The sequence below is a fragment of the Taudactylus pleione genome, unplaced genomic scaffold (assembly GCF_031769625.1).
Source record: "Taudactylus pleione unplaced genomic scaffold, aTauple2 ptg000093l, whole genome shotgun sequence".
Classification (NCBI taxonomy): Eukaryota; Metazoa; Chordata; class Amphibia; order Anura; family Myobatrachidae; genus Taudactylus; species Taudactylus pleione.
Window position 1 is genome coordinate 310,231 of NW_028284495.1, and position 10,277 is coordinate 320,507.

The 10,277-nt window shown below is 43.1% G+C and overlaps 1 pseudogene; it reads right to left on the bottom strand.

Moving 5' to 3' along the window:
• Window positions 1–5,202: 5,202 nt before the first annotated feature.
• LOC148526778 (5S ribosomal RNA) lies at window positions 5,203–5,321 on the bottom strand (annotated as a pseudogene).
• Window positions 5,322–10,277: the final 4,956 nt, after the last annotated feature.

The following is a 10,277-nucleotide window of genomic DNA, read 5'->3' on the forward strand; positions in this document are numbered from 1 at the left end:
GGTACAATAAAGACTGGCTCCGTCCAGCTTGCAGGAAAACCCCAGAACTGTGTCCTGTGTCTCCGGCTGCTGTGTGTAAAGAGGGAGTCCATATACCCCAGGAGAGGGACCCCTATCCTGACTGTGTCACAATTGGAGGAGAATGCGGGCAATCACACACTGAAATTGCAGCAAGGAAAAACAGCCCGGCCATAAAAGAGGTGGTACAACACCTAGTAGCCCGGTCTGGAGATGCTTCCACTGACCCTCCAAACCACACTCGCTCCATACGCGCCAGTCATTTTTTACAGAAGATGACTCCAAGTGATGATGTGGAGGCGTATCTCACGGCCTTTGAGAGAACCGCCCATGGAACAGTGGGCAAGTCTTGTGGCACCCTTCCTGTCTGGAGAACCACAAAAGGCCTACTATGACTGTGCTTGACTGATGCAAAGGACTATGTGAAGCTAAAACGGGAGATCCTAACTCGCTTGGGAGTCACCACATTTGTTCGTGCCAAATGAGTCCACCGCTGGGAGCTCCAAATGGAAAAGCCTCCACGCTCACAGATGCATGACCTCGTCTATCTAACCACAAAATGGCTACAGCCCGAGATGCTGACAGGACCACAGATCGTGGAAAGAGTCATGATGGACCAGTATCTACGATCGTTACCTGCAACTCTGTGCAAGTGGGTGAGCCATGCATACCTTAAGTCCACAAACCAGTTAGTTGAACTGGTGGAGAGGTATGTGGCAGCTGAGGAGCTGTTGAGTCTGCACCACCGAGCCCCGATGGCTCATCGGCGAACTCCCATCGACATTGGTAAGACTGATCCAGGGGAGAAGGGTGCTGGGCGATGGAATGTACTTAAGACTGAGGGTGTGGAACCTGGAGACAGGCCAGCCAGGCCAGGAAGGTTCCTACCCAGTAAAAGACTAGATAATAATGACTCAGTGTTTCCGATGTGGTGGTTTCAGCCATATTGCGGCTAATTTTTCACTTACCTCTGAACCTATGCAATGTGATACTGCTCAAGTCAACCACAGGGGGTCTTTCTTTGCACAGCCAGCCTGTACTGCTTACCAGCAGGCTGAGACAGATAAGCACATGTGTGTACTCACTGTAGAAGGCAACCGAGTAGAGGTGCTGTTAGATTCTGGTAGCCTGGTTACACTTATGTAAGCTGACCTGGTGAACCCCTTGAAGCGTAAGGGGGAAACTATTGGTGTGACCTGCATACATGGGGACACTTGCTATTATGTGACTGTGGAAGTGAACATAGAAACACCATGTGGTTCCGCAATATTCTCTGTGGGTTTAGTACATGGCTTAATGTATGATGCAATATTGAGGAGAGACTTTGCTCACTTCTGGAAGCTGTGGGAAAGCCGATTTTTTACAGAGGTAAACCACCCTGACCCATTTGAGAAGGTTACTGATGTAGTAGCAGAAGACGTTTCTTCAGGGTCAGAGATGCTCCCTTTTTCTAGTATGATTGGCGAACTAGAGAATGCAGAGCGTGATTGTGGCTCGCCAAGTGATGTGCCTCCCACTGAGGTGGGAAGTGTTATTGAGCCAGTTGATCGTCTGCCTGATTTAGAGGTCAGAAGAGAGGTCTTTGCCGTGGAGCAGTTAAATGACTCTACTCTGGTAAAAGCCAGGGAGAATGTCAAAGTGATCGATGGTAAACCCATAGACCCCGATAGTCCTTTGTCATATCCTCACATGGCAGTATGTCAGGATTTTTTGTATCAGGTGACTAAGAAAGGGGAAGATATTGTGGAACAATTAATAGTTCCCAAAGCATACAGAAGAACAGTGTTAGATCTGACTCATGTTCATATAACGGCAGGCCACCTGGGGGTAGAGAAAACCACTGAGCGAATTTTGCAGAGGTGTTTCTGGCCCGGAGTCCATTAAGAGGTATCTGACTTTTGTGCATCCTGTCCTGAATGTCAGTATCATGCTCCCAGACCACATTTTAAAAGTCCACTAGTCCCATTACCTATTATAGAGGTGCCATGTGAAAGAATAGCTATGGATTTAGTTGGACTTATAATGAAGTCTGCCAGGGGCCATCAATATATTCTGGTGATAACGGATTATGTTACCAGGTACCCGGAAGCGATACCATTGCGCAATGCGTCAACCAAGTCCATTGCTAGAGAGTTAGTCCATGTCTTTAGCAGGTTGGGAATACCTAAGGAAATACTGACTGACCAGGGTACCCCATTTATATCAAAAGTCATGAAGGAGTTATGCCGCCTGTTCAAAATTGAACAGTTAAGAACTTCAGTCTATCACCCCCAAACCGATGGGTTGGTGGAGAGGTTTAACAAGATGTTAAAACATATGCTAAGAAAAGTAGTCGGCATGGATGGGAGAGAATGGGATTACTTGTTGCCTTATTTGTTGTTGGCCATAAGAGAGGTTCCCCAATCCTCCATCTGGTTTTTCACCTTTTAATTTATGTGGGAGACACCCAAGGGGGTTACTGGACATTGCCAAAGAGAAATGGGAGGGGCTGTCCAGTCTGTATAAAACAGTTATTGAGCATGTTTCCCAAATGTAAGAAAGAATTGCTGCTGTGGTGCCGATAGTGAGAGAGCACTTGGAACAGCCCAACAGGCACAGCAGAGGGTATACAACCGTAATGCTCAGTTACGCAACTTTGCTCCTGGGGACAGAGTGTTAGTGTTGGTTCCCACAGTTGAAAGTAAACTTTTGGCTAAATGGCAAGGACCCTTTGAAATTTTAGAAAAAGTGGGGCAGGTCAATTATAAAGTTTACCAGCCAGGGAAAAGAAAGCCAGAACAGATATACCATGTAAATCTTATAAAACCCTGGAAGGATAGAGCAGCACTGTCAGCCATCCGAGCCTCTCCAGTAAACGCAGGGCCAGTGGTTCCCGAAGTGACAGTGACAAAAACCCTGTCAGCAATTCAACAGCAGAAAGTTAAGGAATTTCTGATCAGAAATAGGGTGCTGTTTTCTGACATACCAGGAAAAACCATGGTCATTAAACATGACATAATCACTGATCCAGGGGTTATGGTTAACCTAAAGTCCTATAGGTTACCAGAAGCCCAAAGAGAATCAGTATTGAAAGAAATTAAAACATTTTTACAGTTGGATGTAATTGAAGAATCGCATAGTGAGTGGTCAAGTCCCATTGTGCTTATTACAAAGCCTGATGGGAGTGTGCGTTTCTGCAATGACTTCTGGAAATTGAACAGTGTGTCAAAGTTCGATGCCTACCCAATGCCTAGGGTGGATGAACTAATTGAAAGGCTAGGGACAGCCAGATATTTAACCACTCTTGACTTAACCAAAGGGTATTGGCAAGTGCCGTTAACTGAGAATGCCAAAGAAAAGACAGCTTTTTCTGCACCGGAGGGGTTGTTTCAATACAAGATGTTGCCCTTTGGGCTACATGGGGCACCTGCTACCTTTCAAAGAATGATGGATATGATTCTAAGGCCCCATAGACAGTATGCTGCTGCTTATCTGGATGATGTGGTCATTCATAGTCCTGATTGGCAGTCTCACTTGCCCAGAGTACAAGCAGTGTTGGGCTCCATCTATAAGGCAGGTTTGACAGCCAACCCAAAAAGTGTTGTCTAGGGATGGAAGAAGTAAAGTATCTTGGATACACCATTGGCAGAGGTTTGATAAAGCTACAGCTTAATAAGATTGAGGCAATACAAAACTGGCCACGACCCCTGAATAATAAGCAGGTGAGAGCCTTCTTAGGGATTACTGGGTATTTTAGGAGGTTTATACCCAATTTCCCACCATTACAGTCAAACTGACTGACCTTACCAAAGGCAAACAGAAAGTCATGGTGGAATGGAGTCCTGAAGCAGAGAAGGCTTTTCAGGAGTTGAAAATAGCATTGTGTTCCCAACCACTTCTGATGACTCCTGATTTTGACAGGGAGTTTGTTGTGCAAACGGATGCATCAGAAGTAGGTATAGGAGTGGTCCTGTCCCAGAGCAAGGAAGGTGAGGAACACCCTATTTTTTACCTAAGCAGGAAATTAAATGTACATGAGAGAAACTATGTTACAGTCGAGAAGGAAGTGTTGGCTATAAAATGGTCATTTGAAACTCTCAGGTACTACCTGGTGGGAAGGAAAGTAAGGCTGATCACTGACCATGCCCAGTTGAAGTGGATGTCAGAGAACAAGGAGAGCAATGGGAGAATAACAAGGTGGTTCTTGGCATTGCAAAACTTAAAATTTTTGGTAGAACACAGGCCAGGAAGCCAGCTGGCCAATGGAGATGCTTTGTCATGCGTTCATTGTTTGGGGGCTGCAATTGTTCCACCCCACAGGTCGAAACAAAGGGAGGATATGTGATAGAAGCACTGGAAAAGTTTGGAATGGCTTCTATGTGTGTCCCAGATTCCTGTCATATACCTGTATGTGTTTTGAAACCCCCAGGAGAAATCTGTTTGACAAAACAGACTAGAAATGTCGGCTTTGGTGAAAAGCTGGAATGAGTCCTGGGGGTGTGGATGTGAGGAGAGGGAGGGCTCCATCCACAGGCCACTCCAGGTGTTGGGCTTTTCAGCCTGGTAGCAGGCTCATTAGTGCTTGCACCTGGAAATGGCTGATATAAGCAGGCTTTAGTTGTGGCTGAGTGTCTCACACCTGGGAGAGCAGGCCCGCAGGCTAGCTTGCTCTGAGATGCTGTTTGATACAAACCTGTAAATACTGGACGTGAACTTTTTTAGTGTTCTGATAGTGAGGGAATCTGCTGACTAGTTAGAGCCCAGACAGGCTAGGATTTTGTTTATATTTTATTTTTGTTAATGTGTCTGGCACAATAAAGACTGGCTCCGTCCAGCTTGCGCGAGAACCCCAGAACTGTGTCCTGTTTCTCCAGCTGCTGTGTGTGTAAAGAGGGAGTCCATCTACCCCAGGAGAGGGACCCCTATCCTGACACAGTGATTGAAGATTTAGTTCATGGTATATTAGTTGTTTGTAATGATATTTGTATTTGCAATTACATTTTGATTTTTTTGATTTTTTGGAGACTGAGGAGTCAAGAGTATTGTGATAATTTTGTTGTTCTAGGTGGGGTAGTTTTGATGATGGTTTTCCACGTTATAGTGGTTATTGTGCCTATATTGTATGTTGGTTGATAGATATCGGTCTCTTTTTAGTAACTGTGCTTGTACCCCTAAGTGTGAGAAGAATTCAGTTTGTAGTGACATTTGCTACATAACCAGATATTCATGAGAGGTCTCCCAACTCATTACTGGTCTGGCCCAACCCTGCTTAGCTTCCAAGTTCAGAAGTGTTTGGGCGTAGCCAGGATGGTATGTATGTAGGGGTCACATATATAGCTTTATTCATTCTCTCGGGGTTCATTCTTTCAAGAATTCTTAAAACTCAAAGTCGATGTTGAGACCCTTAGGTGTGAGGGTTTTCAGTTTGTAGATCTGTCTGGTTTCTTCTTGTGACATGGAACGTAGGTAGTTGCCGCCTCTCCATGTTGTTCTCACTTTCTTTATTGCTGTGAATGTTAGGAGATTGGGGTTTCCGTTGTTTTCTTTATTAAAGTGATCAGGCATGCTGTGTGAGTCTAGCTTGTGTTTGATATTTCTTATGTGTTCTCCTATACATAGGCTCAGTTTCCAGGCTGTTCTGCCTACGTACTGTAGTCCGCATGGGCACGTAATCATGTAACTTATGTATGTAAAACCTGTGTGATGGCTGGAGGTAGATGTGGCAGAGCAATGCTGATATTTTTGAGAGTCATTATAGGCACCACAGATGTTTGAGTGCCATGGATTAAGCCTATTATAAATGTTATATATATATATATATAAAACAAACTGTATAGGTGGCACTCCCTTGTGCTGTAAACAATGTTCCGGGGACTCCAATATACAAACACACCGGCGGCACTCTGTGTAAATAAAGACTCAGACCAGCAGGCAGGATAACATCAACGTTTCGATGTTGTTACATCGTCATCAGGATAAAAAATGACAATAACACACACTTACTTGTACCAACACCACTCCCATGTGCTCTGCTGTGGTTTCCGGGTCCGTAATGGCGGCGCCCACAGATGACGTCACCCGCGCGACCCGTTACCACCGCTACCATGTGAATAAACATAAACATGAAGACAATGAAGTATGGAACCATCATATAGGATAATATTCAAATGACAAAAATAGCAATAAATCGGCAATCAACATAAGTCTCTGGCCAAAAATCTGTTATAAGACCCATGTTGCTATTGGTAACAATAATCATATTCATCCCACACATTGAGCTGAAATCTAAGTGGCACGATGTTTCTAGTAAAAACCACAACACTCCTTCACCTGTATATTGTTAAAGGTAATCCCGGGCAGAAACCCGTGCCAGAACAATTAAACATAACAGTAATCTCCAAAAACCTAAATAGATCATATTCGATGAATTAGAGATATTGAAAACTTTAAATATTTCATCACCAGGTAAGTTCACATTCTACAATCTAAATAGAAAGTACCTAGTATCCTAAAGGTTAAATAACAAATATTACTTTATAAAAAACAATGCAGGCCTAGGCTATCATTCAATCCTTTCGGATGTAAAGTGCCAAGACGATGGTGTTGGTACAAGTAAGTGTGTGTTATTGTCATTTTTTATCCTGATAACAACATCGAAACGTTGATGTTATCCTGTATGCTGGTCTGAGTCTTTATTTACACAGAGTGCCGGTGTGTTTGTATATATAAGTATATATATATATATATTACTTCACTGACCGCACTCGCCACAGCTGTACATAATAACTTGCTGAAGTGCCTATCCGATTTGTTTGTGATAATAATTAGGGTACAGCATGCGGATGGCACTCTCAGACTAAGCAACATAACACAAGACTCAAATACTTGAGAATTAATTCCAAGGTTTCTTATCCTTGTTTGACATTTCTTCAAGGATAATGAACAATAAACAAGTACCTTTATAGTGCTCTCATCCAGGTGCTGATATTGCCGTACTTCTGTCCCCATTGGTGGCCTGATGATGTCATCATTATGCACTACAGTGCTGATGTACCATCCAGGGGGTGGGTCCCGCAGTGCTTCCCAACACCATAGTGTAAAAATAAACAAAGAAGTTTTGGAATAATGTTGATATATGTACTGTATATTTGTTTTTCTCGGTAGCTATCATTGTTTATTTTGTCACTATGGTGATGGGGAGACTGGTTCAGCCTGGTACTAGTTATTGGTGAACCCCTATTTTCCAATACCAGACCAGGCTCAGAGGTCCGGAGCAGGTGACTGATTTGAGGAGGACTCCACACATTCTTTTTAATTAACCACTTCTTCTAGTTCTAATACAGTATGACCTCTGCAGTCCTTTCAGCCTGCTCACAAAGGTGAAGCTGCTTCAGGGAGGAATCAGAAGTAGAAGAAATATGACAGGGAGGGGCTTGTATGCAATCCAAAGCACAAGATCCAACATATTCGGGAAAATTTCGGGAAATTCGTTTTGAGAACCAACTTTGCTGAGAGGAACCGAGGCATGCCTCAGTTCGAATCTATATCTCAAAATGCGGTTCTGTCAGATTTTTCCGTGTCTGAACCATTCATCTCTAATATGAAATCACACTCATCCCACTGGAGGGGAGATGTATCAAACCTTGGAGAGAGATAAAGTGGAGTAGTTGCCAAAGCAACCAATCAGCTACTAACTGTAGTTTCATATACTGTGCTAGATAAATGACAGTTAGAAGCTGATTGGTTGATCTGCACAACTTCTCCAATTTATCTTGATGTCTGAAACCATTGAGATTAATTTTGGTTATTTACATGATGATTTCCCAAATCATCCTTTGATAGGTTCTCCTTGCTCTATACTTCACAATGCAGAAATCAACAATTTTGTGATTGGGAAATTCATGGAAATTTTTGCCTCATCTGTACCGGTTCAAGACTCCCTAAAGAGCCGTTCTCCCCTGTCTGCCACTTCTTAATGGTTATGTACCATTAGGCTGTTCTCTCTCCAAAATCGTGCTGACAGAGTTGGTTATAGAGCTACAGGAGAGAAACAAGAGAGGGCTTGTGTTTATACTGTACATGACAGCAAGGAGGGAGGGGCACCCAGCATGCCCTGGGCACTGAAATATCCAGACAGCTCTGGTTAAGACAATAGTTATATTCATTAATATTTTATGTGTATAGATCTCTTTTTGTGATGATTTTCTCAGGATTTTTGTCAGTCACTAATTTAGGTCACAGAATTGTGACCCAATTACGTGTGTTGTGCATGTAGGTATCAAAATTAATTAAATCAAATTACCATAAAAAATGCACGCTTATGTTTTGGAAATAAGAAAATTACAGTTTCTACATCAAAAAGGACAAAGTGCTCAGTGAAGATAATTACATTTATTTAAAACGAAAATACCACCCTCATTAAATGGATGGCCTATGATTTTATATTTTCAGTAAACTAAATATAGGATAATTATTTTGATGATATTTTTAAGTGAATGTCAGCAGCATAATGCACATTGTACTTCAGGACTAAAACAGACAAATTATTTTTTCACTTGCTATACCCTTTTAACTTTACTAATGGGTTATTTTAAACGATGTACTGTATTTATACATGTAAAGTATCTTAGCAGATACGATTATGCAATTTATTTTATGATAGCAATCAGGACTGGATTTATATATTTGGAGCTTGTAGCTCCACAAACTTTGACACCGTAGACCAGACTTGGCCAACCTATGGCTCTCCAACTATTGTGAAACTACAAGTCCCACCATGCTTTACCAGCTGATCAGTGGAAGGCTATGCTGGGACCTGTAGTTTTACAACAGTTGGAGAGCCACAGGTTGGCCAGGCGTGCTGTAGACCATCCACGTATAACAGCTCACAAATCATCCGTAAACATACTGGTCTTGTCATTGTACACTTTGGTTCTCTAACAAATTAAAATGTCAAAGGTTGGAAGTATTGTACTGTACATGCATCCCATGTTGGAAGAATAATACATGCATCCCAGTCCCACATCGCATACATCCTGATGATTGCCGCCGTGAGACGCAGAAGGAACTTGGATGCAATATCCAAGGATTTTAGTGGGCCTGGGAGGTTGACGTATCATTGACAGCAACTGTGCAGCATTTACTGTGCCAATAGAAAAAAACAGAGTTAGATACCACTATACCAGCGCTGGTTAGGAACAGGGTTGTTATATTCCCATTAAGCGAAGAAATATAGCTCAGCTGATTCAGGTATGTTGTTCACCATCACTTCCCTAGAAGGATTCATCCATGTAAACTCCTCTTTAGCTCATACACGTGTCCAAAAATAGAGGAAATCAACATACTGTAGTGAAATATTGTTTAATATAAAATAAACAGTGTATAACAAACAGACATTCTTCAAATACGGGTATCCCCAATTGGTCACCAAAGTAACAATTACCAGCTTTTGGAAAGAACTGTCGATGGGCAGTCCTGTAAAGTGACCCAGCGCACAAGGGTGCGAAGAGGGGAGGGAGCAGGTACTATTTACCTGGGCCTGTTGAAGGGGCCCAGCGGGGGCCTGGGTCCTGCAGCCCGCTCCCCACCCCGCCCCAGCCGCTGCCATCAAGTTCGGGCAGCAGGGAGAGAGGACTGACTGCTTCTGCAGCAGCCTCTCTCGCCAGCCCAGCACACGCTGCTGTCACAATGTGCCGGGCTAGGGAGAGAGGCTGCTACAGCAGCAGTCAGACCTCTCTCCCAGTGTTATATGCCTCTCGGGGGTGCGAATGCGCCCCCACCCCCTGACACATGCGCCTCCTATGCGGCCGCGAATACGGTAATTTTTTATTCCGGAAGGAGGGGTCTGGCCACACCTCCCTGATTGGCCACGCCCCCTCCCTTTAGCTGGGCCTGGCAGAGATGTCGGCAGTCCTGCCTGCGCATTAGGCTCAGGTCACTAGGTGTGCACACAATGGCTGAGGCGTTTGATCAAAACGAAATCCTATGATGTTGATACGTTCATAGGAAAAATTCAAAAGGTGGATGCACAGCTCCAAGCTTCAAGTTGGTCGTGATGCATCAGAAGGTTATCAAGATAGCAAATAGGAAATAAAAATGTACATGTCAATAAAAATTATATGCTTTCTTAGGAATTTTTATATAAAAATATTTTGTTTTAGAGAATGTTATTTCTAAGTAGTCAAAATAATACTTAATGTATATCACAATTTAGATACTATATTTTTTGTTTTCTGGTATGCTTTGTAAATGAATGAATGCACGGCATTAAGCTATTACAA